General features: G+C 48.7%; 1 protein-coding gene across 3 annotated transcripts in view; it reads left to right on the forward strand.

Annotated features, from left to right (window-relative positions):
- Positions 1 to 27,162, forward strand: part of SGMS1 (sphingomyelin synthase 1) — a 94,394-nt gene that overhangs the window by 41,720 nt on the left and 25,512 nt on the right. The window contains exons 3-4 of one of the 3 annotated variants that reach the window (XM_066554374.1): positions 6,188 to 6,437; positions 15,242 to 15,461. The exons of 1 other annotated variant lie outside the window; for it this stretch is intronic. The gene's annotated coding sequence lies outside the window, so the exon portion shown is untranslated. The remainder of the gene's footprint in view (positions 1 to 6,187; positions 6,438 to 15,241; positions 15,462 to 27,162) is intronic. One more of the 3 variants, XM_066554375.1, reaches the window with a different exon arrangement.

The raw sequence follows: 27,162 nt of genomic DNA on the forward strand, positions 1-27,162 counted from the left end.
TTTACAAGGGAATTTTCTACAGTCAGCTTTCATTTAGCACTGAAAGCCCTGAAAAGCCTGGTCCATTTTGGGATGCTGAAGACAAAGTGAGTTTTTTCCTGTTATTTAAGAGCTGCATGATGGATGTGGAAGCTTGAATTTTCCTTTATTTAGTAGTGTACCAAAACCAGTCTTTTGCTGTATAAACAAAGGGTCACATTCATAACAGCAAGAGCAACTAAGCAAGGGCAGTGACTTAGGAGGGGAATATCTTGGTATTGCAAGTGTTTAATGAATAATGGGGGTCTTTTGTGCCAAAATCTTTCTGAATTTGTGACACATTGACCACACAAAGTCCTGCAGCATTTCCTAGGCAGGAGGGAGAGCTGCTGTGTCCATCTCTGTCACACTGCCCTGTTACATGGTGTATTTGGGGAAGGAACACTGCTCCTTTTGTCACCAGATGAATGATCCTGAACTCTGTTTGGGTTCCTGCTGGGTGAGTCTGTGATGGAAACCTGGCTGTGCTGTGTTGGTTTTATGGTTGGTCCCCATCCATGCCCTCAGTGAGTGTAGGGATGTTCCCTGTGCTTCAGTTCCTGCTTTTTGGATTCAGGACCACTCCAAAAATACATTTTGACTATGTAGCTGAGTCAGGTGATCCCCAGGCTCCAGATCTGCTTCTTCGGGGCAGGATGGAGTCCTGGCTGCTTCTGGATTGATGTGCAATTTCCATATGTAATTATTTATCTTAATATGTGTGTGCCTGTGTTTTTATTTCTCTGATTCCCTGAAACTTTGGCCAATTGTTCCTTTTTCTGCCAGCAGCATGCCAGGATCCTTGAGGTGGATCTCAGCAATGTGCTGGACATGCAGCATCCCTGATTCCCCACTGGTTTGCTTTGTTCTGGGTTTCAGTGCCAGCTGCAACCTCCTGGTACCTTCCAGCTGGGGAAGGAGCCACTGTCCAGGGTAACAGCAGGGTAACACAGAGACAGGGCTGGTGATGCTTTGCTGGCAGTGAGGAGCTGAGCTGGGCTGGAATTAGCAGCCTCTCTTTTCCCTCCAAGTCCAGAGTAGTTCTTTCTGTGTTTAGTTGGTTCTGCTTTATGGGCTTTGATTCAGTATGAAACAGTTGCTTGTGCTGCCCAGGAGAAAAGTCCTGTATAAATGGGAATTGTTGTGTGTCCTGAGTGCCACAAGTGTAAGGCAAGTCCTCAGCCTCCCCAGGAGGAGCTGCTTTGATATTTGGAGATGCTGCTCTGGTCTTTGTGTTCACAGCTGCAGGAACTGTAAAGATGAAACTGTGAGCTGAGAACCTGAGCCCCTGTGCAGATCTTGTTTTGGGGCTGCCTCTTGGTGCACCTACTCAAGGAATCCCAGAAGAGTTAAAAGGAACTCTAAATCCCATCTCATCCCACCCCTGCCATGGCAGGGACACCTTCCACTGTCCCAGGCTGCTCCAAGCCCCAGTGTCCAGCCTGGCCTTGGGCACTGCCAGGGATCCAGGGGCAGCCCCAGCTGCTCTGGGCACCCTGTGCCAGGGCCTGCCCACCCTGCCAGGGAACAATTCCTCATTCCCAATGTCCCATCCAGCCCTGCCCTCTGGCACTGGGAAGCCATCCCCCTTGTCACTCCATCACTTCTAAAGGATCTCTCTCCATCTTTCCCATCAGCTCCTTCAGGCCCCAGTTTGGTCACCCCAGAGCTTCTCCTCTCCAGGTGAGCAGCCCCAGCTGTGCCAGCCTTTCCTCCCAGCAGAGCTGCTCCATCCCTCTGCCCATCCTGGTGCCTGCCCTGGGCTCTCTGCAGCAGCTCCAGGTCCCTCCTGTGCTGGCCCCAGGGCTGGGGCAGCTCTGCAGGTGGGGTCTCACCTGAGCCCAGGGGCACAGGGGCAGAATCCCCCCCTCCCCTGCTGCCCACGCTGGGGCTCAGCCCAGGGCACGGGGGGGTTCTGGCTCCCAGCTCTCACCCCCAGCACCCCCAGGGCCTTCCCCAGGGCTGCTCTCAGACACTTCCCAGCCCATCCTTTCGTGTTACACTAGAATCCAGCTTGGTAGCCACAAGGGGAACAGTCCGTAAAAACCTTCCCAAGCTCCTGGATGGAACCATGGTATGGCTTAGGGCCACAGACCCTGGCAGAAAATGCACCTGCTTGGGGCAGGGACTGGGCCAGCTGACCCCAAGAGTTCCTTGCAACATGGGGCATCTGGGTTTGGTGACACCAGGCTAGCACAGGGACAACACCTATGGCAAGAAGCCAGAACCCTGGATGGCCTTAAATCCCTGTGAGCCAATGCTTGCAGGGAGTCAGTTTAAAACTGCACTGGTGCCTATTTTTTGTTTGTTTGGTTGGTTGTTTTTTTGGGTTTTTTTGTTTGTTTGTTGGGTTGTTTTTTGGTTTTTGGTTTTTTTTTTTTTTTTGCTGTGTGAAGAGACCCCGAGTGCCCTGGCCCCAGCTGTGCCAGCTGCCACCACAGCAGAGCCCAGCTGGGCTCTCCCTGTCCCTGCTCTGCCCCCAGTGTATTTGCAAAGAGAGGAGAAGGAGGAGGAGGAGGTGTGCTAAACTGAGAAGCAGGCAAGGCAAATGCACTGACAGTTAGAGAGAAACATGTTTTATTAGGAGTTTTTGGACAAAACCATGGGTATTGCATGGAGTCTTCCCTATCCCTCCTCTTTAGGGTGAAATATTGAGAATTTTAAGATCAATTTTGTACTTCCCTCTATTGCTGATGGCTCTCACTTGGCCTCTTTTTGCCAAACCAACTCCAGCTGTGGGAACAGGGAATGTTGGAGATTTAAAGAAATCAAAATTTTAATTTATCTCTTGTGCCTTCAAATAAAAAACTTTAGTATTTCTGTTGGTTTACACCAGCAAGAAGTAGTTACCTGCTAAGTTAATGAAGATTTTGGCCTGTAAACCTAAGTGATATCCATGTCTGACTCTTCTTGCTTTGTTCTAACAGAGGATAATCATCCTCTGGTTTTTAGAGGTGTAACAGAGCATTTGTGGGGCTGAGGGCTTTTTTAAAGCATTCATCCCAGTGGTGATGTTTGAGGAAAAGAAAAAAAAAGGCAGAAGGGAAGCAAAAATCGAGGGAGATGGAGACTGTAAGGGACCTTTATGGAATGGGAGTGATGAAACACCTCCTGCCTGGCCTGTTCACTTGTCTGTGACCCCTGTGTCATACTGAGAAAGCAGAAGTGGAGCCAAACCATGGCCCAGGTGAGTGAGCAAGGGCTGGGAGCTGAGTCTGGGCCTCAGGAGTGAGACAGGGCACAGGTCAGGTGTTGCTGCTGGGCTGGGGGGTGCCCTGTCAGCGCTGTGACATTGTGGCACTGTGCCTTACAGGGGCTGAGGTGCTGCTCCTGGGTTCCTGGGGGTATCACAGATCACATCCAGGCTGGGAGAGGGACTGGCTGAAGGCTCAGGGGATCCCAGCCTGCCTGAGCCTGGCATGGACCTCTGCAAGGTCACCTTGGCAAGCAGGGTCACCCAGAGCTGCTTGTCCAGGGCCATTTGCCAGACTCTGCCCGTGTCTCTGCCACTGAGGAGTGCAGAACTTCAGGAATGGTGTCACCTGGGCTGAGTAGAGGGGAAGGATCACTCTTGTCATGCAGCTGGTGGCTTTTTTTGCTGGCTCTTGGGAGTTGTTGTCATCTGTCCTGCTTGGCAGAGCTGTCCCCAGCCTGTGCTGGCTCCTGGGGTCACTCTCCCCCTGGTGATGTTTTGTTTGAACACTTTGAGGCTCTTGCCTGCCCTTTGCTCCAGCCTTTTAGAGTTGATCCAAGTGGCAGTGTGACCCTCTGGTGTACTGGCCACTCACCCCAGTTATTGTGTCACCAGCAAAGTGCTGAGGGCACACTCTGTGCATCCTCCAGGTCAGTAGAAAAGGTTAAAGGATTTTGGCTCTCATATCAGCCTGTGGAAGGTGTCTGTCCTCCAACTGGACTTTGTGGCACTGACCTCTCCCTACTGGGCTGCTTTTCCACCCACCTCCCTGCCCTCCTGGCTGCTCCACACTTTGCCAGCTCATCTGAGGGTGTGAGAAGAGCCAGTGTTGAAAGTCTTGCCAAAGCCAAGACAGACAGCATCCTCTGCACTCCCTCCAACCACCGAGATTGTTTCATCCTAGGAGGAGGTCAGGCTGGTGAAACAGGATTTCCTCCCTTTGTATGTCCATGCTGACTCTCCTGATCACCCTCTTGTCCTTCAGGTCACTGGAGATGGTTTCCAAAGTTCACCAAGTGTGGCCTCACAGTGACAGCAGCCAGCTCCCTCAGCACTTGTGAATCCATCCCATCAGGTCCCATGGGATGAATATGTCCAGCCTATGTCCCCTAACCTGATCCTTTTCCACTAAGGATGAGTCTTCCTTGTCTGGATTTCCCCTTTGGCCTCAGGGGCCTGCAGTTCCTGAAGGTTGGCCTCACTGGCACCCTTCACACCCCTTGTCAGATTCAATTTCAGGTGTGTTCTGGCTCTCTTAACCCCATCTCTGCCCCATCAGTGCTCCCAGATCCCTCCTGGATCACCTGCAGGATCAGTGTTTCCAGATTCCTCCTGGCTCACCTGCAGGATCAGTGCTCCCAGATCCCTCCTGGATCACCTGCAGGATCAGTATTTCCAGATTCCTCCTGGATCACCTGCAGGATCAATGTTCCCAGATTGCTTCTGGATCACCTGCAGGATCAGTATTTCCAGATTCCTCCTGGATCACCTGCAGGATCAATGTTCCCAGATCCCTCCTGGATCACCTGCAGGATCAGTATTTCCAGATTCCTCCTGGCTCACCTGCAGGATCAATGTTCCCAGATTCCTCCTGGCTCACCTGCAGGATCAATGTTCCCAGATTCCTCCTGGATCACCTGCAGGATCAGTGTTTCCAGATTCCTCCTGGATCACCTGCAGGATCAATGTCCCAGATTCCTCCTGGCTCACCTGCAGGATCAGTGTTTCCAGATTCCTCCTGGCTCACCTGCAGGATCAGTGTTTCCAGATTCCTCCTGGATCACCTGCAGGATCAATGTTCCCAGATTCCTCCTGGATCACCTGCAGGATCAATGTTCTCAGATTCCTCCTGGATCACCTGCAGGACCAATGTTCCCAGATTCCTCCTGGATCACCTGCAGGACCAATGTTCCCAGATTGCTCCTGGATCACCTGCAGGATCAGTGTTCCCAGATTCCTCCTGGATCACCTGCAGGATCAATGTCCCAGATTCCTCCTGGCTCACCTGCAGGACCAATGTTCCCAGATTCCTCCTGGATCACCTGCAGGACCAATGTTCCCAGATTCCTCCTGGCTCACCTGCCCCTGCCCTGCTCTTTGCACTTGGCTCTGATCAGGAGCTCTGTGCTCCTCCATGGGGGCCTCCTGCCCACTCAGCTGGATCAGCTGCTTGTTAGGATGGTCTGTCCTTCAGCCTGGAGGAGGTGATCAGCCAGCTCTTCTGGGTCCCTTTTTCTTTTTATCAGCCAGCTCTTTTGGGCCCCTTTTTCTTTTTATCAGCCAGCTCTTTTGGGCCCCTTTTTCTTTTTATCAACTAGCTCTTTGGGGCCTCTTTTTGTCAACCAGCTCTTTTGGGTCCCTTTCCTCTCCAAGCCCCTGGGGTTCTCCAGGCATACCCCTGAAGATGATGCCTGTTCTCCTTAAGTCCAGGGCTGTGGTGCAGCTCCCTCCTTTGAGGGCTCTGAGCTCCATGGACAGTGCAGCCAGAAATGCCCAGACCTTCACACCCCTGACCAGTTCTTGCCTCTGTGTAAGGATGAGCTCCACTCCCAGGGGCAGAGGAGAGAGATGAGATGCATGAGATGAGATCCAGCATCCCAGGGTGTTCCAAGCCCCATCCAACCTGTCCATGGTCACTTCCAGGGATGCAGGGGCATCCCCAGCTTCTCTGGGCAATGGCCCCTGGAGCTCTGCAGGCTCTCCTGCGTGCCCAGCTGGGTGGGTGGGTGCAGGTGCTTTGCTGGTGTTTATTTGGACGTGCAGCCGTGTGTGCGAGCTCCAGGGTGGCAGCAGAAATAGCACAGCTCCTGGCAGAGCCCGGGATATGAGAGAACCTCCCTCTCTGGCTGCATGCGTGCAATATTTCTCTTGGCTCCTTCAGCCTGGCTGTGGTGTCCGAGTCGAGGCTGTGTGTAGCTTTAGGAAAAGAAAAGCTTTCTTTCTGTCTGATATTCTCCCCTCCTTGCGTGTTTGCAGTCTCTCCAGAAGGGCCGTGCTTCTCCCTCCTTCTCCTCTGCCTATTTATATCCGCCGTGACGTTGCAGGAGTGTTTGCTTTGGAAGAAATCTCTCCGTCTGTCTGAGCCAAACTGAAAGCAAAGCCGCAGGAGAAAGCATTCCGAGCTGCAGGAGAAAGCAAAGCATTCCTTTCTTCTCCTGCTGGTGAGAAGGGAGGCCTGGGGACTCGGAGGAAATGATCACCTGGCAAGGACAGGAAGCCTGGCAAGGTAAACGCCTTTTTCTGTTTGACTACTGCACCGACATCCACCCCCAAAAGCCGTGAACTTCTCATTCCGGGAGGTGGAGGCGTGAAACTCTGGCGTGGTTTTTAGAGAGGAGCTGTGAAATGAGTTGCCGAAAGCCTCCAGGCTCAGGACAATGGCTCTTTAATAATCCAGCGAGACTTGTCTCATCAGCTGCTTGCATGCACAGCATCGCAGCTCAGGGATTGCTGTGCCCCCTCATCGGGTGATGCACAGGGGCTTTTCCTTCTCCCCCCTGCTCCCCAAATACTGTGATTGCACCGTGGAAGTGATTTTCTTACAGTAAAGCTGAATTTTGCCTCATCTGTACCTTTCTAAGCTCTTCAGAACCCTGGCTCTGAAACTTCCCAAGCCTTTCTATTATTATTGTGCTAGGTCTGAATCTAAAATAAGAAATTTAGGTGCTAGTTTTATAAAGGTACAAACTGAATTGTCTGTATTGTGTTTATAATGTAGTTTGCAAAATTAGAGCATTTACTTTTGGTTAAGGCCAAGGTTTTCTGACATCTGAAGCTGCATTTGCTACTTTTTGCTGCTGGTGAGCTGTAGAAGACACAGAAAGTAACACTGGAAGGTTTTGAAGTGCTCAGTATGAAGCTGAGCATGTTTGAGCCTTGGTTTTTTGCAGAAGTGCCAATCCCTCAGCAAATATAACAGTCCAGCATAAATAAACAGCCAAGAGAGAGAGTCTGCCTCTCTAGAAAGTTGAAGTATTTACCTTCACTGTTTTACTCCCTGTTAGATATTTTTAACTCCTAACCAAACTACATTTTTGTCACCTGTAATTGCAGGGATAAACCTCTGACAGTGATTTTTAGGAAACACAACAGGCAGTGGAAGTTCTTTGGAAATGTTCTGGATTGGAGCTCTTTGGTGTGGATGGAGGAGAAATGGGGCTGTTCTTGCTCTAGGAAATCGTGGGTGCAGCACAACAGTACCCAAGTGAGGTCAGCCTTTGGGAGTAGCTACAGGTCCTGAAAAATAGCAGGGGTTTCTTTGACTGAGGGCATGGCAGGGATGGTGGTGTCCCCAGTTTGAGATACACACCTACCCCACGTAACTCCTGTGAAATCAGCTCTGTGATACCTTGGGAATCCATTGGCAATAACCAGGAGGCAGCAGGGCATCACAGAATCACTGAATCATGGAATGGTTTGGGTTGGAAGGGACATTAAATCCCATCCCATTCCACCCTGCCATGGCAGGGACACCTTCCACTGTCCCAGGCTGCTCCAGCCTGGCCTTGGGCACTGCCAGGGATCCAGGGGCAGCCCCAGCTGCTCTGGGCACCCTGTGCCAGGGCCTGCCCACCCTGCCAGGGAACAATTCCTCATTCCCAATATCCCATCCAGCCCTGCCCTCTGGCACTGGAAGCCATTCCCTGTGTCCTGTGCCTCCATCCCTTGTCCCCAGTCCCTCTCCAGCTCCCTTGGAGCCCCTTTAGGCCCTGGCAGGGGCTCTGAGCTCTCCTGGAGCCTTCTCCTCCCCAGCTCTCCCAGCCTGGCTCCAGAGGGGCTCCAGCCCTTGGAGCATCTCCATGGCCTCCTCTGGACTCACTCCAGCAGCTCCAGACCCTTCTCCTGTCAGTGTCCAGCAGAGTGAAGCCCCTTGAGTCTGCTCCTGGAGAGGGGTTTTTGGTGTTCTGGGGTTTGAAAACAGGAACATAATCTGTGTGTTGTGACTGGTGTCAAGAACAGAAATGCAAGTGCCAGCACAGTAAATGCCAGCCAAAATAGGCATGATGAATGCCAGGGGAAAGGTATTTGGCCATGCCTTGATTTAGCTGCTCTGTGTGTGCTGCAGCATAATATGTTTATTTAAGTTTAGTTTAATTAGTGTGTGATTATGGGGATTTTTGAAGGAGTTTTGAATGAGTTAGAGATGGGACTTTGGAGTTGGTTTTGATGATGTGGTTTATTTTTTTATCTTTTTTTATAGGTAGGAAGGATGAGTTTGGTTCATATTGTTACAGTATGGTGTAGAAAGTCACAAGACTTTTAGTTACAAGATTTTTAGGAGTTATTTACTAATAAAACACTGTTAATAAGGATATTTATGTTTTTGACTTATTTTTTAAATATTTTGTCTTATGGATTTATGTTATACTATAAGTTTTTTTAGTTATTTATGTTATAACGCACAAACTTGCAGTACTATATTTTAATCTCTTTATTTACTTTTGTAACTACTTTATTTTTTTATATTTTAAATTCTAAAACTCTTTTTCTAAATTTAATTTTACATGCTTCTCCTTTAAACTATAAATCTACATTTTTACTTCTAGTACTTAAGTTCAAAAGCCTTTCCCAAGATCTCATATCAAATCCTATATTTAATTCTAAACAATTCTTTAACTTACAAAATTCTTTAACTTACAAACCCAAAGTTCTAAAAGTTCCTTACATTTCAAATTGCAACACATGATGAAGCCCAGACAGAGCAGGTGCCCAGAGCAGCTGTGGCTGCCCCTGGATCCCTGAAGTGCCCAAGGCCAGGATGGACTTTGGGGCTTGGAGCACCCTGGGATGGTGGAAAGTGTCCCTGCCATGGCAGGGGTGGAATGGGATGAGCTTTAAGGTCCCTTCCAATCCAAACCATTCCATGTTTTTATGTTTTTTGTGGTCAAAGCTGCTGAGGCTTGGCTTTGGTGGGAGCAGGATGAAGTTCCTTCAGTTCCCTTGTTCAAGTTCCTGTTTGGAATTGTAGTGAGAGACACATAATTCAAATGTTTGTAGGAAAGTGTCCCTGTAAGAAATACGAGTTGGGATTTCATTGAATGCTGATTTTTTTAGGACATATATCCCAGAAAGCAGAATTTTAATGGTCCTGGTAGGAGGACCAGGCTGTTATTTTTCATGCTTACACACAGCTTGAACATTTTTTAAGAATAAATTGGACTGAAGGTCAAAGTTATAAAAATAAGGTCTAGCAGGCCAAATTTTTATTGCATTTTGATCATTGGTGGAGATAAAAGTACAGTTAGATTTTATCTGAGTGACACCAAAACAGCCTTTGCTTGTGGTGGCATTGCTGCCTATTCCCTTTTTTGTAGGATGAGATAAGGGGACATATAAACACACTTCCCCTGAAAACCTTTTAAGCCTTTGAGATTAATGCCTCTGGCTTCCTGAGCATAATCTGTTCTTTGCAGCTCTTAATTAAGGTCATCCTGAGAACCCAGGTGAACTTGTGGCCGGGGAAGTCACAAGCAGGAGGATGAGAGCTGGAATGATGGGATTGCACAGCTCAGCCATGTTTGGAGCCCTGAAATGGGATCCTGGGAATACAACACCCTGCAGCCCTCACAACCAGCTCCTTATCGCTCCTGATGACTTGTTCCCTTTGCCCTTGGGGCAGAGGAAGTGTGTGTGTGAGTATTGATCCACATCATGCTTATTAATGACAAAGGTATTGGATAGGTGGACATGTCAGGGCTGTTTAACCTTTGGATATTGACTGCCAGCTCCCTAGGGAGAAGGGACCTGGAGGCTGGGATGAATTGGGAACTGGAGGCTGGGATGAATTGGTGATGGGTGTTTGATCTTCACTCTCTTGGAGTAGAGTGTCCCAGTGCTGGGTCTGCTGCCTGGCAGGAGCAGGAGGTGTAATCAGGTGTTTGAGATAACAAACATCTTGCTGAAGAGCCCCAGGAGTGGATTTCTCACTGCTTGGTGTGGCTGTGGCGTGCAAGCAAACACTCAGGATGTGCAGACAGGGTTGATTTATCTTTAACAGGAAAAAGCCCCCTCCACACCCACGAGCCCTGCTGTTGAACTTTAGCACCAAGCATCATCCTGTATTAACTCCTGCTTTGTTTTTAGGGTTGTGGCTGGGTTTATTTTTTTATTATTATTTTTTGGTTGCTTTGGGTTTGTTGTTTTGAAACGTTTATTTTGCTTGATGGTGTCTAAGGCCTTAACAAAGCCAGAGCATCTGACAGTTCCAAACTGCTGCTATAGAAACCAGTAGCCTTGTCCCAAGGTGTGGGGCAAACAGCAAACTCTTTAGATGGAAAAATCAGTGGGACACCAGTCTATGTCCCATTACACTGTTTGGTGAGGAAACTCTCTGTAACAGAGGCCTTTGGGTTGAAATTTTGGGTTTGGAAGAGACAGAAACAAATTGGAATTTTGAGGCGGTGACCTTTTTAACCAGAGGTTTTTAACACACCTGGGTGATGAGATTTCTGGGAGGGCAGAATAAATGGATCAGGGGATAGGAGTGGCACTTCCCAAGCTGAAGGTGCTGGATGTGGAATGCAGTCACGTGGGAATGATACCCACATAAAAATGTCCTTATTGTTGAGTGGGGGGTTTGAAAAGGGTGTCTCCTTTCTATTTTTCTCTTTTATGGAAAGCTTCACTCTTCCAGGCTCAAAAGGGACCTCAGTAGTATTAAATTCTTGCTTTGACCTGGGTTTGTGATTGCACATACCCTGGATGGAATTGCCATTCCAGAGTGTTTTCCCTGGAGAGGTGCTGGGTGTTCAGCTCTGCAGAGCCACCCCTGGGACAGTCCATGTGTTTCTCCAAGGATCTAAAGGTCAACCACAGCCTTGTACCAAAAAGATCAGAAGGCTGGGCACCTGGGCAGCACCCCTGATGAGCAGAGTGAGGGTTTTATCCATTTAGATTAGATGAGAGCTCCAGGAGCTGCTTGGATGATGGGTGGCATGGAGTGAACACACCTCACTGGGAGTTCCCGTATCCTGGTGGACCTCAGGGGTTTGGGATCCCACTGCTGCCCCTGCCATCCCTTTCAGAGTGACACAGGGAAGGTGTGTGATCCCTCAGAGCTGTGCCAGTGTGTCCAGGGGTTTGTAGGGTTTGAGTGGACGGGGAGTGCCCGGGCTCAGCTCAGCCAGGCAGAGCATCCCGGGTTGCAGAACTGCTGCTGTGAGGGCAAAGGACAACCACGTGTCCAAACACAGCAGCACGAGGTGTTTCTTCACTCCCTGCTGAACCGGGAGCAGGAGGAGCTTCCAGCTGATTTTCCAGACGATTCTGGTTTGCTGCCAGGGTTTAAAATACACCTTCCCTCTTGCATACGTGCTGGAGCACATGATGCTGAAATTGGAGGAATTCTGCTCAGGGAACTCAGTTCAACTTGCAGGCAAGGCTGAGTTTTTTTTTAGGGAGAGAGGGAGCAGAGTGGTTTCCTGCGGACGTTGCTCTGTGAGTCACACATTACATGACACAGCATTCCTCCCGGGAGACTTCATTGCTGGAACTGATGAGCACATCAGCGCTCTGGAATCTCCCTTTGTCTTAGCAAACACACCTAAGCACTTCACCTGCTGCTTCTGGAAGTTGTTCTGATAGTACTTCTGAGATTTTAAACTCAGCTGTTTCAGAGTTTTTAGTTTCTCTCACAACCCCATTAATATCAGTATTTTTAGTTTCAAAAGTAGCTGTCCATTAAGAGCCTTCTACATAAGAAGTTGTAATGGCTTTTAATGCTGTAACACAGATGAAATAATAATTATTATTTAATTACACGTGTAATAATGAAGTTTCACATTACTTCTCTAAGTGTTTTAATGCAAACACTTTTAAGGTCAGAGTAGCTTTATAATTCTCCTGTAGCACATTTTTTTGAAGTGTCAGTGACCAGGACAAGTTACTTGAATGGACAGACAAAAAAAAATGCTTTGAAGATTTTTTGGTATATGTGAGGTGGATGTATAGATTTACATTGCTGATGTGAAGCCCTGTGAACACATCACACAGTCACAGTGCTGGGCTGGCCCTGCTGCTCAGGGACCTCCAGGGCTGGGTCCAGTTCTGGGTCCCCAAACATGGAGGGGCTGGAGCCCCAGGAGGGGCTGAGGGAGCTGGGAAGGGGCTGAGCCTGGAGCAAAGGAGGCTCAGGGGGCCCTTGTGGCTCTGCACAACTCCCTGCCAGGAGGGGACAGCCAGGGGGGGCCGGGCTGTGCTGCCAGGGAACAGGGACAGGACAAGGGCAAAGGGCCTCAAGCTGGGCCAGGGGAGGCTCAGCTTGGACAGCAGCAGCAATTTCTGCATGCAAAGGGTGCTCAGGCCTTGGCAGGGGCTGCCCAGGGAGCTTTGCAGTGCCCAGCCCTGCAGGTGTCCCAGCAAGGGCTGGAGGTGGCACTCAGTGCTCTGGGCTGGGCACAAGGTGGGCACTGGGCACAGCTGGCACTCCATGGGCTGGCAGGGATTTTCCAGCCTCAGGGACCCTGGGATACTGAGCAGTTTTTTCTCACTTGCCCTAGACTTTTGTTGCCACCCTCAACACATTTTCTGATGGATAGGGTAGAAGGGAGCTCAACATAATCTGACTGTTTTTGGTCTTTAGGCAGATTTAAGCTGTCAGGGCAAGGAAAGCCTTTTCCCAGGCCTTTGGAAGGACATTCCAAATGCACGTGGTGCTTGAATGATCAACACACATCAGCACTGGAGCTCTGGCGTAGCTGCCCTTTCTCCTCAGTGCCAGCAGTCAGCCTCAAATCTGGTTTTTGTCACATTGCTCCTGTTTTGGTGGGAAAAAAACAACATCTCTGTGGCCATCTCTGTTCTTCAGGCGTTTTTGGGGCGATTGTCACTCTCCTGTTGAAACAGGATGGGGAAAGATAGAGGTGAAACAGCAACAGCCACTGAACTGAGGGCAGTAGTCCCAGATATCCAGTCCTATAGAAAGAAAATTATGTCATCAGCTCAGGCTGTCCTCTCTCTCAGCCCTTAGGCTAAATATGTCCTGGCTGCACTGTGTAGGGGAAAAAAACACCCTCCTTTGCACATCCAGTGGAAGAGTTGATTGTGTTTCTTTTTATTTGTTTAGGGCTTTGCAGGGTGTTATGTTGTATCTGTCTGGACAGATGCAGTATTTAAATGCACCACGGTTGAAAAGGTGTTCTCAAAGCTCACTTTTAATTACCTGTAATACTCGTCCAACTGTCTTCTGTTCTCCCTTCTGGCCCCACCTTACTCCTGGGAACACAGGGCTGCCTTTGTTATGTGCCTTGAGGTCACTGAACTCACACAGGCCTGGATCATGGGGGAAAGAAATATCACCAAGATAAGATCTGCTGGAGGAGCACAAGAGCATTTCTGTCAAATATGAACACATTTATTGTCTGGAGGGAGTTACTGAGTTGGCCTCTGGCCTCACCAGGTGACTTGTGCTGTCCTGAGAGGTGTGTGAGGGCCCAGAGTAGACACGAGTGTCCTCAGCATAACAAGGAGTCCTTCTTGGCCTGTGGCATCTTCTAATTAAGCTGTGGATTCCTCATATATATTCTCAGTGGGAGGGATTTACAGGATTGGTACTGACTGAATTATGTCTAAGGAATCTTTAGGTGATGAGCAATTACTGTTTTCACTCCAGAATCCCTCCTGGAAAGGGGGGCCAGGTTGGGCAGATGACATCTGTTGAGTGTTACAGAGCCCAGTCACTAAAAGACTGCTGGGAAACAAAAACAGAGCTCACTGGTGCCTCATTCCATGTCTCAGATTTTAAATAAAATGGGCTGAGTTGAACTTGACCATAGGCCATTTTTAGGTGTCTAAACTTTGTGGAGGAGCTGATGGTGAGCACATTGTTCCACTGGATATTTGGCTGTCTCTGTGTGTTAGGAAAAGGCACTGCTGGGCCATGTTCAGGGGTGTGGATCTACTAACAAACCCCAAAGCAGCTACTCCTTTAAAATACTTGTTTTCTGTGTGATAGGATGACTGTGGAAGGATTTCTGTGTGCAGCTTCTGAAAATTCTTTTTCCACCCTGTGGCTCTGCAGATTCCTCGGTATTCCTGGCAACAGGCTCCCTCTCTCGGGATGGAGCTCAGAAATGCTGCTATTTGTTACTGCTAGTGCCTATTTTTAAGTTTCCACATTATTTCATCCGTGGCGTGGAAGCAGGCTGCTTCCTACGCCTCTGACTTCACTCCTGGACAGTGTCTCTGTTGGATCCAGCAGGCTCGGGAGAGTCCGTGCTCTGCTGGAAAACACTGCCAGCACTGCTGCTCATCCCATCAGTGTTCCCAACATGACTCAGCCTGCTTTGTGTTGTGGTTTTGTACCGAATTACAGCAATTCCCCGCTGTCCCGAGGCGGCGGCCAGCAGGCATCCTCTGCTCCCTCTCACCTGGGATGCTTTCACCAGCCTTTCCCGCTGGATCCACGGGCAGGAGATCCTGTGTGCTTCCAGCCCTTGCTGTGGCCTTTGGGATACAGGCTGGATGCCAGCCCTCGAGGGGAAGGGTGGCGATGCTGCCTGGCCAGGGACTCTGCTGCTGGTGGAGCCAAAAATTCATGGAAAGCTTGGGGAATTGGTTGTTGCTTTGTGTTAGTGTGGTGGAACACGACTTTTCTTTTTGGTGGAGCGGTTTTTTTTTTCATTTCTAGGGTAAGATTTAACATCTGGTACCGATATATACTGGAAAAAGGAATCCTTCCTCCCTGCTTTAAAGTGACACTTTATGAAAGCGTTCCGTGCGCACAGTAGGAATCACCAGACCGAACATGGGTGATGTCCCCATTTCCCCGTGTTTCAGGCGCTGTTTGCCGGTAGGGCAGCACTGCCGGGATCTGTTGCACCACCCCCGGCCGGGCTGGCACTCCCGGCCTCCTCCTCCTCCTCCTCCTCCTCCTCTCGCCGCTGCTCTGGCCGTTGTTCCTCCTGTGGCGGGCGCTCCGTCCCCTCCTCTCCCGGTGCTGACGCACTGGCGCGCCCGCGGGAGGAGCGGCGGCAGCGCTGCCGCTCCATCCCCTCTGGATCTCCGCTCACCTCTCCGCCTTTCCCTCCGCAGGAGCTTCCCGCGGGGCTGGCGAGCAGCTGGCAGAGGAGCACTGAGGAAGCCCAGCCCGGGGGAAGTTGAAAGGCGAACTTTGAAGGCGAAGGAAGTCGGGGCTCCGCGCTCCGGGAGTGGCCGCGCCGCCGCCGTGTCCCCGTCCTGCTGCCGGGAGCGGCTGCGGCTGGAAGGGGAGAAGCCGCGTTTTCTGCTGCTCTCTGCCGCCTCATTTCCAGCAGTGAGTAGCTCTTTCCTCTCCGCATGGTCCCGTTTGAGTGTAAAGGGGGTGTTTGGCTCTGTTGGACCGCCGGAGGCTGCGTTTGGGGAGACACAGAGGGGCTTAGATACAGCCAGGTGTACAGCACAGCTATGGGGAGTTGCTTGTCTTTTTGCTTGGGTGACTTTTTTGAAAGTGGCGCTTAAACTTGTGGTTACTTTGTTGTTCGCTGCTTCGTTTTAATCTTAGTTTTTAGTTTAGCTTGAGGTCTTTTTTACTAGAAACCAGCCAGCCTGTGGGACAGCAGTGACCTGCCCATGGCTGGTCCCCCAGGTTGTGGCAGGGTTGTGTTTCCATCAGGCAGCTTCATCTCCTGCCGGGCCACGGAATCTCCCCCTGGTTTCTGGGTTTGGAGGTTTGTTTGCAGCGCACCTGTGGCAGAGAACCAGAGTTACACAGCGTGACAACGGCACAAACTAAAAGCCAGGGACAATCTGCTCTCCCCTTTGGCACCTCGGGCAGCTCTCCCCATGCCTGACCTCCCCCTTGACTGCTGCCAGATATCCCCAGGGCGGTTGTTTGCCGTGTTTCTAGGAAGGAGCAGGAGGAAGAAGGTGTTTTAGACTTTGTGTGGTGTTGTAGAGTGCCTGTGCCTGTGCCTGCTCCCCGTGTGTCACGGTGTCACCGCTGCCCCGCAGCATGAACACAGCTGTGAGTGTACAGCAGCGTGGCCTTGGGCGTGAACAGCCCGTGAGTCACTGGGAGAACACAGAAACCCTCTCGGAGGGCACAGGGGAGCAGAACTTTATCCCTGGATCCCCTGCAGAGTCTTTCCAGGGGCTGTGATCCTATTTGTGTGTTTTGGGCATGGCCGCCTCTTCTGCTCATCCTAAACCTCTTTGAAACTCAATGCTTTAAGCTGGAAGCTTTCTAATAGATTTAGAGCGATGAGTCAAGGAGTTTGGTTTTTTTTTTACTTGACTTCTGGGGAAGAAACTGAACCAAACTGCCTGCAGTGGCTGATCTGTGTGTATTTTTGATACATATATTTGTGTATATGAACACACAAGTGTACACACAGAGAAGAGCTACTCCAGGCGTTGGTTTTTAGGCTGTGTGTGTATAGATGGGCACGTGTATCTGTATAAAAAATGTGTTTTTATAGCAGGATGGTGTGAGCAAGCTGAGAGGAGCATTAATTTCTTCCTGCTCTGTCAAGTAATACCCTGCCTTATTCATTTGCCAGTTGATTTGGTTATGCAGACAAAGGCAGGAAAACAGACCATAACAAAACCACTCTTATCTAATCTGCTTAACAGCACTGTCAGGTAAATCATTAACCCACAGGCCTGGTGCCTGTAAAAGATGCTAAAGAGGTTTCCCTGAAATTCCCCTTTTCCAGAAGGTAAGAAATGAAATTACTTGCAGATCTTGGTTTCACACGTGGGTGTTTGCTGCTGCTGTGGTTTCTGTGCCTGTTAACAAAGTGCTGTAGTCCAGTGGATTAATGATGGGAGAGGACCTGCTCACCCTGAGGTCTTTTTCCTAAGAGAGCAGCTCCAGCTAAGGCAGAGGGAAAACACAGCATTTACTTACTTGTAAACACTGTCATTCATTAATGAAATGTGATTTCACGTGGGTTTATGGCTGATGGAGTGTTTTGCTCAGCAGCTTCGTTTCCTGGCATCCTGTGATTCAAATCCCTTTGAGCTGGGAAGATCTGCTGTGGGTCTTGCTGTGCTTAATTCCACCCCAGACTTCTGTTCTGGTTGACTTTTGTTTCTGTAGGCATGTAAGTGATGGGTTTCTCTGGAGCATTTAATACTCAGAGTCTGTACAGTCCTGTCTGCAGTTGCTTTACATTTTGATTGATCATCTTGGCAGTGAGTTTGTTTTGTGTGAGTAACTTAAAGCATGGAAAATCTGTAGCACATGGACAACAGCAGAAGTAGTTCCATTTGTGATGTTTGCAGCCGTGTCCTGAACAAAAGAAAAAGGGTTCAAGAAGGGCTTAAGCTGTTCTAGCTGCCCATGTCCAAGAGCATGACTCAAAACTTCCAGCTAAACTCCTCTAAGCTCCCTGAGTCGGTGTTGGAGTTGTGCCTTCCCCCCCTTAGTCGGGTCTGTTTCAAGTGCCAAACTCTCAGCCTGGCTGCCTTCTGCCAAAGGTCTGCCTGGTCCTACCAGGGCATTATCAGGCATCTCCAGGGAGAAAATGAATCCAATTGGAGGGCACAGCTCAGAAAGCTGGACCCCACTTTCAGTGCTAGCCCATGCCCCAAGTGCTGTGTGCCCAAATTTGGCACAGCTCAGCACCCTGCACAGCCTGTGCTCTGTGTGCCCAGCTTTCCAGCTGCCTGGGAAAGCTCCAAACTGCTCCTGCTGCTCAGGAAAGTGCCCTTTTTGCTTGGTTAACTTTACAGCCTGGCTGCACATTAGCTTTTTAAAGCTGAGCTTTTTAAAGCTGCTCTCCCATGTGAGGAGAGAATTCAGGGGTTGCTGTGTGTCTGACACCTGGGGGAGGAGATATCCAAACCTGGAGGAGAAGGTGACTCCAGACCTTTCCCCAGGAGCTGGGAGCTTATGGAAGGAGGTCTCTGTGCTGGGGACACCCCAGCAAGTGTTGCCAAGTGTTGTGTCAGGTGGTGATGCTGCCTTACAGAGGGCAGAGTGGTCCCTCCTCCCTGGGAGAGCCCAGTACAGGAGCAGATCCATGCTCTGGATCCTTGCTGGAGCCTTTCTCCTTTGAGTTTTTAGGGACAAGAGGTGCTGAGTGGGATCACAGCCAGTTCAGGTGAGCCACAGTCCTCTGGGTAACCAGATTGCTACACTCTGTGTGCAGTCAGAGCTGTTGTGGCCACAAGGGACAAGCAGAAGGAGCACACCTTGGCAATGTCCCTTGTGCAGTCTCCTCTGGCCTGAGGATGGTTTTTTGCCAGGAAAATTGCCCTGATGGAGCACTCTGTTGTCTCCAGCTGCTTTCTGCAGCTGTCTGCATGGCAGAGGAGGTGGGGGAAATGACTCTGGTTAAAATTAGAAAGGTGGATTAGGAAATGTGAGCTATGGTTTCAGCATCCAGCAGGGCTGCTCTCACAACTCGCTGCTGCCACCGAAAGGGGAAGGACTCGCTCGTGCTCCTTGTCTGCAGAAAAGCAGGAAAAGAGCAGATTTTCTTGCAGAAGACCAGCAAAAGAGCAGGTTTTCCACCCAGGCACAGGAGAGGAGGAGGGGGATGCCTCTGAGGAAAGCTTGTTGAGCTCTGCTGGCACAGGTGACACAGTCCCAGGTTGCAGGGACTGGAATTCAGGTGAAGGTTCCCATTGGAAAGGTTGGGTTGAAGCTCATCTGGGTTAGTCTGCCCAAGTTAAGGACAAAGATTTTAGGAGATGTACTCTGCTCTTTGAATTGTTCTTATTCTGCTGTTTTATGAGGAGAGTTCTACTTGGGGGAAAAAAAAGCAAAACCAAAAAATTGTGAGGGTGTGATTTCACTGAATGTGAATGTGTAATATGACACTCTCAGAAGAGACTTTATTTTGCAATAAGTGTGTGAAGTGTCAACAGACAAGCCAAGGGGAAATAACTCTGCTTTGGAAACTATGGACCTTAAAGTTGCTTTTAGGAAGTGTTTGCTGTACAGTGTTTTGTCACCAGCCTTCAGTGTTTATCACTGTTCCTTGTGGTTATCACTGGTCCTTCTGATATATTTTCTGTTGCCTTTCCTAAAACAACTGAATTCTTAAAATTCAGTTAGGAAAGACATTATTTTCTTTGGGAAAAGTTTTTTTCCTGGTGCCTTTTTTTTCCCTTTGATTTTGAAGGTTTGAGTTTATTTTTATTTGCTTTTTAAAATATTTTTTAAAACTCTTTATCAGCTTTTAGAACAGTTTGAGTTCTCCTTGGTTCAGCTGCTGTTGTTGTAGCACTCCCAGCCACACACTGATAAACAGTGACCCAACCTGTACAGTGCTGAGAAAGAAATATCCAGGGGCATTTCAGATATCCTAGATAGATCCTAAAACCCAGCATGGATCCTGTACCAAGCATTCCCTGCAAAGGATGTGGTGAAGGGACTGCAGCAGTTATTTATCATAGCTAAAGAATGTTTATCTAATACTTAGTTCAGAAAACCTGTCATGTTTCCTGGGCAAATATTTTGGAGACAAACAGCATTTATTCTTTTTGAGAAGCTTGAATACAAGGTGGAATTCAGTATCAGTTTCCCTTTACCTGGAATTGTTCTGTCTTTTAAAAGGGAATTTAAGAACTGAAGTTTCACTTCAACCTCTGAAAGAGAATCTTGAAGACAAGCAGGTATTTTTATTCAGTTAAGTTTCACAACACTTCAGCATGATTTCTCACAAATTACTGGGCTGCTTTTCATAACCAGGAGTAAAAATTCATTGGTCTCAGTGATAGATATAACACTGTTTTCTTGTAAATTTAAAATATCACTTCAGCAGTCAAGCAGGTTTTTCACCACTAAGAACATGGATGCTGTAATACTTGATTTATTTTTTAAAACAAGGAAGTTGAAGACATTTGACTCCAGTTTATTTCTATTGGAGAAGCTGATGCTTTGGGATTGTTGGGTATTAAGCATCAAGGGTGAGAAGGATTTAGTTAAAAAACCACCAGCAAGGGAGTTTTGGTGTAACTTTGATTTCAGTTTGATTTCAGTTTCATCTTCCCACCTTTCTGGATTTTTTCCATATTATTTCGAACTCCTTTGGTGTTTTGCAATTTTCCCTTTTCATCTCAGCCACCTGCTTTGCTCTGGGGACATTGGTTTGGCTGTTCTAAACCAGTCACACCCCACCTAAATCCTGGCATTGTTCAGCTCTCTCAGAGTGTTTGGATGTTGTACTGAGGTTAAAGCAACAAACAACAACCCCACCAACAGCACAGGCTGGGGAGGAGCTGCTGGAGCAGCTCTGTGGGACAGACCTGGGGGACACCGAGCTGTCCCTGTGCCCTCAGAGTGTCCTGGGGGGACACTGAGCTGTCCCTGTGCCCTCAGAGTGTCCTGGGGGGACACCGAGCTGTCCCTGAGCCAGCAGAGTGTCCTGGGGACACCGAGCTGTTCCTGTGCCCTCAGAGTGTCCTGGGGACACCGAGCTGTCCCTGTGCCCTCAGAGTGTCCTGGGGGACACTGAGCTGTCCCTGAGCCAGCAGAGTGTCCTGGGGACACCGAGCTGTCCCTGAGCCAGCAGAGTGTCCTGGGGGACACCGAGCTGTCCCTGGACCAGCAGAGTGTCCTGGCCCAAGGAGGCCAATGGAGCCTGGGGCAGCAGCAGAGCATTGGCAGCAGGGCAGGGAGGGATCCTGGCCCCGGGGCAGCCCTGGAGGCACCTCTGGAGTGCTGTGTCCAGCTCTGGATGCTGAGCACAGCAGGGCCAGGAGCTGCTGGAGCTGAGCAAGGGCCTGGAGGCTGTGGGTGCCCAGGCAAGGCTGAGGGAGCTGGGGCTGCTCAGCCTGGAGAGGAGCCCCAGCTGAGAGGGGCCCTCAGGCCTGGCTGGCCCTGGCTGCAGGGAGGGGCAGAGCAGGGCCCAGGCTCTGCTCCGGGGCCCAGCAATGGCCCCAGAGCCACGGGCAGGGCCTGAGCCCAGCAATTGCCCTGCACAGGAGGCACAACTTCTGCCCTGGGCACTGCCCAGCCCTGAGCACATTGCCCACACAGCCTGGGGGCTCTCCTCCCTGGGGCTGGGCCACAGCTGGCTGCACACAATGCTGTGCCCTGGCCTCTGGGATGGCCCTGCTGGAGCAGGGAGGGGACACCAGGTGCCCACTGAGCTCCTGCAGCCTCACACACCCTGGCATCCTGTGATCTGCCCTGGGCAAAACTTGAGAAACTTTATTTTTTCTTACTACAGTTGCACAGAGAGAGTGGGCAGATGTTTCAGGTGGTGAGGGGATCTCTAATTCTGGTGGAGTTATGAAAAGTGATATTGCAAAAGCCAAATGAGAAATGAAAGCAGCTTTCTGCTGTGTTTGCCTTCATGGGTCTCCTTGCAGCTTTTGGGAACAGAAGTGGGGCAACTGTTTGCTGGGAACAGGATTTAGAGGAGGGAAGAAATGCTTCTGGGGAGCTGAGAGTGAAGCCTCATAGCCCAGAACAGTTTGCCCCTGGTTTAATTTCTGAGCTACTAAATTTACATCAGCACCTCTCTCCCAAACCACATGGATTTAAAATGATAACAATATAACTGTTTAGCACAGGGACTGTGTGCAAACATTTTTCTCTCTGTGTGGTGGCCTGGCTTTTATCAGATGTGAAAGGAAAGGTGGGAAAAGAATTCATCTGGTAATTCTGAGTTACTTAAGCTAAGAGCACTGGGCTACTGATTTGGATTTATCTGGGGGAAAAGTGACCCAGGCTCAGACTTTTGTTAATGTTTAATGTTGTGTAACATTCTGCCCAGGCATAATTGAACCATCAGTGCAGGAGTGATTCTGTTGGAGGGGTTTATTGTGAGTGATACAGAGCCTGCTGTGGCTTTCATTTCATTGCAGCCTGAGCTCATTGATGAACAGGGTCATCATTTATTTACAGTTCTTGGGATCCTTTCACGCTGATTCTCCTTCTTTTGAGTGGGGAGGAGGATGAGGAGACACCACAAAGTTATCTAAAACACTTTGCCCTCTCTTTCTGGTGGTGGTTTGGCATTTCCCTGGTTCAAGCAGCCTCTCCACTTTCTCCTGATCCTGGTGATTTTTCATCTGGATTGTGCCACTGGGCTGGAAGGGGTCTGACCTGGGGTTGGAAGGAGCCTCACAGGATGGAGGAAAGGAGAGAAGGAAGAACGGACTACCAAGGTGGAAAGGAAAATAAGGAAGAAAAAAACCAAAGAGCACAAACATTCCTGCTGGTTCTTGCCTAGGTCTCACTCTGAGAGGAATGCTCCTGCTTTTTCTTAGTGATTTCCCTGATTTTGTGAGATTCCTGCATAATACAGTTTGCCTCCATGCTCTGCCATGCAGAGCTTTGAAGCAGAGAGGGAGTCCTGCCTAAAAAATACCTTTGAAAACAGGTGAGCAGAGCTGCAAAGAGCAGCTGTGACTGTCCCTGCATCCCTGGAAGTGTCTCAGGCCAGGTTGGAGCAGCCTGGGACAGTGGAAGGTGTCCCTGCCATGGCAGGGGGTGGAACTGTATGGGCTTTAAGGTCCCTCCCAACCCATACTCTTCTGGGATTCTGTGAATTTACACTCAGAAATAACTTTGGGCTGAAGATTACTTTCAGTTCTGTTGAACCTCAGAGGAGGAGGTATCCATAAGCTGAGTGTTAGGGCAGACTTGGCAATTTCTGGATCTTCAGTGGGGACCTGTTGAGCTTTGTACTCCTATAAGGTAGGAAAGAGAAATGTAAAGTCCCTGAAGGACCTGAGCACTACTGGCTTGGAGCTTTGCATGTCCTGTCCTAGAGAATTCACTTACACAGCTGAGCACATCCTGAGCTCATCCATCTGCCTGCAAGATCACCTCAAGTCCACTCTGTAAATACAGAGTAGTAAAAAGGTAGTCCAAAAATACTTGGGGTCACATTTGCACAGTGGAAAGTGGTTTTCAGCTGCCTCCAGGGTTGTCATGAATGAACTTGGAGGTTGTTGTCTGCCACCAGCTGTCTGAAAGCTGCTGTGCCTTTTCAATCAAATTGTACAAACACAAAAAAGGCAAGATGTTGTGTGTTGGAAGCAGCAGTGTTATTTATCAGTCAGCTGCCTGAAATAAAAAAAATCTCAAGAAAAAGGAGATGGCAGTGATTGTGGGAGCAAGTTTTCCATAAAGTAGCTGTTACTCCTCCCTAGAGAAATTTGCCACAGCAACACTTGTAACTGCAAACACTTGAAATTCTAAAGATGTTGTGTTTGTGTGGCAAAGCTCTGGAAAACATACAGCAGTGAGTTTCAGCAGTGCTGTTCATAACTGCTGTCATGGCCCCAGGCAGGGAAGTCAGACAGAAAGGAGCATTTTGGTCATTCTGGCTGAATTCCCTGTGGGTGGGCAGGCCCAGAGCAGCTGTGGCTGGAAGTGTCCAAGGCCAGGCTGGACATTTGGAGCAGCCTGGGACAGTGAAAGGTGTCCCTGCCCATGGCAGGATGGGTTTTATCAATTTTTATCAATTCCAGACCATTCTGGGATTCTGTGCTGTTCCATCCCATTCCAAGTGCTGGGTTTGGTAGAGGCCCACACCAAAATCATCTGATGTTTGTCTTTAGGCTTGATTCTGCCTTTCACCCATCTGGCCTGTCTAAATAATCCATGAACTAAAGTGGTTTCTGCTATTTTTAGGCAGTGCAGATCACAAAGGAGAACATAGATGCAACATTTCTTCATATCCAGCTCCCTTGCCTGCTGTCTGACCCCAAATTCTGTGCCCTGCCTTAGGGGACACAAGTCCCCTTGTCCTCAATGATTTATGCAGCATCTACAATAACAGGGCCTGTTGCTTTCGGACCTGGATGCATTCATATTTTATGTCTCTGCCTGCCCTTCATGTTTTATTTACTGGAGAGTGTAAGGAAATTGGTTACTTGGCAAAAAGTGGCTTTTAGTGGGCTAAGGAGCTCCAGGTTTCCTGAATTTTGGGCTGGCGCTGTGTCTGCTCTGCTCCCCAGGGGCTGTTCCACTGCTCCTCAAGAGCTTTCTGAATATTGATCCTTCCTCCTTGCTCCTCCAGAAAGGAAGGAGAGCCTTCAGCCTTGCTGCTGGCAGCCTGTCTCCTGCAGATTGTGTTTGGGGAGGGCAAGAAATCCCAAAACCGGCCAGGAACGTGGTCTCCTTGTGCTGTCCAGGAGCTGCTGGCTTTTCTGGGCTGAGCTCAACTGTGTCCCCATTAAATCTGAATTTACATGGTGCCAAATGTGGCATGTCTTACATTTCAGACTGATCCAGGCCAGAACAAGTTTGTCTTGGGATCAAATAAATTCCAGACCCTGCATTGTTTCACTGCTGATGTGAAATCAAACCTAGAATTAGACTTTTGTCAGTGCTGTTGTGGTGCCACACAGGGTGAGCTGCATATTTCAGCAGGATCTCTGCCTCTGTACTTTTATGCCCTCACCCACATGAAATATTTGTGGATTTATGTTATTTTCAGACCCAGTGAAAAGCTTTTGCAATGCCCAAGGACGATAAGATGATAATCTATGTACTTTTAAAAGAGAACCTCATGTGTATTTATATCCTGTGCTATATCTAGTAGCCCCACCCTTACCTCGAAAAACCACACAAACAAAACAGAAAGGCCTGAACAACCCCCAAACTCCAACTTCTGTGACTGTTTAACATCTTCTGGTGTGTACTTTACTACTTTATCTTGTTTCCAGAACACCACTTGTATTTTTCCCACCAGTAGTCATTTCAACAGCTCTTGTGTGGCTTGCAGGAAGATTTTTTTGTTTCCTTTTTAATAACCTCTTATTGAAATGTTATATTTTATCAGGTTTAGGAGGTGTGGGAGATTGATCTAAAAGTTGCATGTCAGAGCACAGCTTGAGGACAGTCCTGTAGAGCAGGTCTGGTTGTGGGCTGGGTGCCCCTGATTTGTTTTGTACTCCTCAGATATTCTGGAGGCCCATATGCATTTCCCAGGCCTGGAGGGAATTCTGGGGAGTCACAGAGCCTGGCATGAGGTGTCTCCATGGGCTTTTCCTGCTCCCAAGGGCTCCTTGTCAGATCACACAGTCCCAGCATGGTTCTGCTTGGAAGGGACCTTAAAGATCCTCTCATCCCAAGCCCTGCCATGGGCAAGGACACCTTGATGCCCCCTGGGCCTCCCCACCCTCTCAGGGAACAATCCCTCCCCAGCATCCAGTCTCAACCCCCAGATGAATTCCTGCAGTACCAGAACATCTTACCTCACCCCTCCTGCTCAGAGGAGCCCCTGCACATCCAAAACAGCGGCAGAATTGGCATTCCCTGGTTTTGTATGCTTGCTCACAGGCAGCAGGGATAGTGGATCCTGAGGATTTACCTATGGAAGGGCTTATTCCCAGCAACCTTTGTGTGGCTGTGCTGCAGGGACATGGAAAGGAACATCACACTCTCCTGCATCTCCTTCTGATTTTTCTAGACCAACTATGCAACAAGAGCCTTCCTCTCCTTCCTGCACATGCATGACTTGAAGAGACTTCTTTGATTTTTGGTGCAATTCTGAGCAGGTGTTGCTGGAAAGAAGGGACCCTCTGTTGAAAAATTCAGACTGCTGCTTCATTATCTACTTGGCCATTCCCCTTTTCTCTTCAGCCTCAGCAGCTTTTTCCAATACTCTTGCAATTTCCCATCCTTCCCCAGGAGTCACAGAGCCCTGGCTCCATGGCCATGGATCTCCTGATCCAGCTGGGAGAGCAGATAGGTCAGAGTGGGGCTATTTTCAGGCAGCACCTCATTGGCATCCCTGCCTTCCTCTCCTTAATACTTTGCTAATCTGAGCTTCACCCACCTGCAGATTGAGATCTTTCCTCCTCTCCCTCCCTCCTCTCATCTCTTCACACTTAACAACAACAAATAATTAAAGATCCTTAAGCCAGATGCCTCTGGAGCTGCTGGGTCATGCAATACTTTGCCTCAGAAGGGATGGAGGTTGCTTTGTTTGGGTTCCTCTTTCTGGAAGAAGAGCAGAGCCACTGAGTTCCTGCAGTTCTGGCTGCTGTAAGATGCAGGGCTGGGCCTTGTTGCATTTAACTGTTTGTGTGACAGCAGTGTGAAAGCCAGGCTCGGTTCTGCAGTGATCCTCCCGAAGCCACGGGCGTTCTTTTGTTAATTAAATAGTTAATTCCTGTGTCCACGTCCCAGGATGGAATGCTGGCTTTTATTAATTGTTTTTTCCAAGGGTGGATGTGGCTTTTGAGTGCCTGAACCAACTGAGATTATCTAAGCAATGGGCTGTGTTTGCTGGGAGCAGTGTGTGGAGGGTGCCCTGCAGGGCTGCTCTAATGCACAGCCTTGTGAGAGTGTAAGAAACACAGCTCACTATTGAAAAGTTTTATAAAAGTTTATTAAGGGATGAAAGAGATAAATCCAAGTACTGGGATGCTGGGCTATTTGCACACAGTGAACTTAAACCATTTTCTCTTTAAAACCATTCTTAAACCATATGTTTTTTATATGCTGTTACATTGTAGGGGGTACATGTATATTCATAAGGGTTTATACATATTCAAACATTCTTTTGAGTTGTAACCTTTGACTTGTCTTCATGCCATCTTGCAGATGAAACCGATATATTTTTTTTTCTTCTTCTTGTATTTTCATTCCCTGATAATGAGGGTCAATAAATTCTTCCTGTTTTTGGGGGCTCTAGTTTCTGTTTCTGTTATCTTGTCTTTCAGATAAGACAGTCCCCAAATGGAGGAAATCACTTTGAATTCTTTTACACCATTTTCTGAGTTAGTTACATGAAAAAATAATTTCAACATTATGCTACAGTCTAAGATAGTATATATGACACTGCTACTTATAAAAGCTATAGGGTGCATATATAAACTGACAGATTATACTAGATCAAAAGCAGTAATTACAAATTGTGCTATTTCAGGATGTTGTGATCAATAATAACCTGCAAAAAAATTATTACATAAATGCAAAAGCCAGTAACTATTTGTTATTTATAACAAGAGGAAACACATGCAGGAGGGCATCTTCCAGTCTGTGCTGTAAGTTTTGGCTTGCCTTCTTTTAGTAAAAGAAAATGTTTAGACTGGTGAGGAAAGTTTGCTCGAGA

Source organism: Molothrus aeneus, chromosome 8 (assembly GCF_037042795.1).
Source record: "Molothrus aeneus isolate 106 chromosome 8, BPBGC_Maene_1.0, whole genome shotgun sequence".
In the NCBI taxonomy this organism is placed as follows: domain Eukaryota; kingdom Metazoa; phylum Chordata; class Aves; order Passeriformes; family Icteridae; genus Molothrus; species Molothrus aeneus.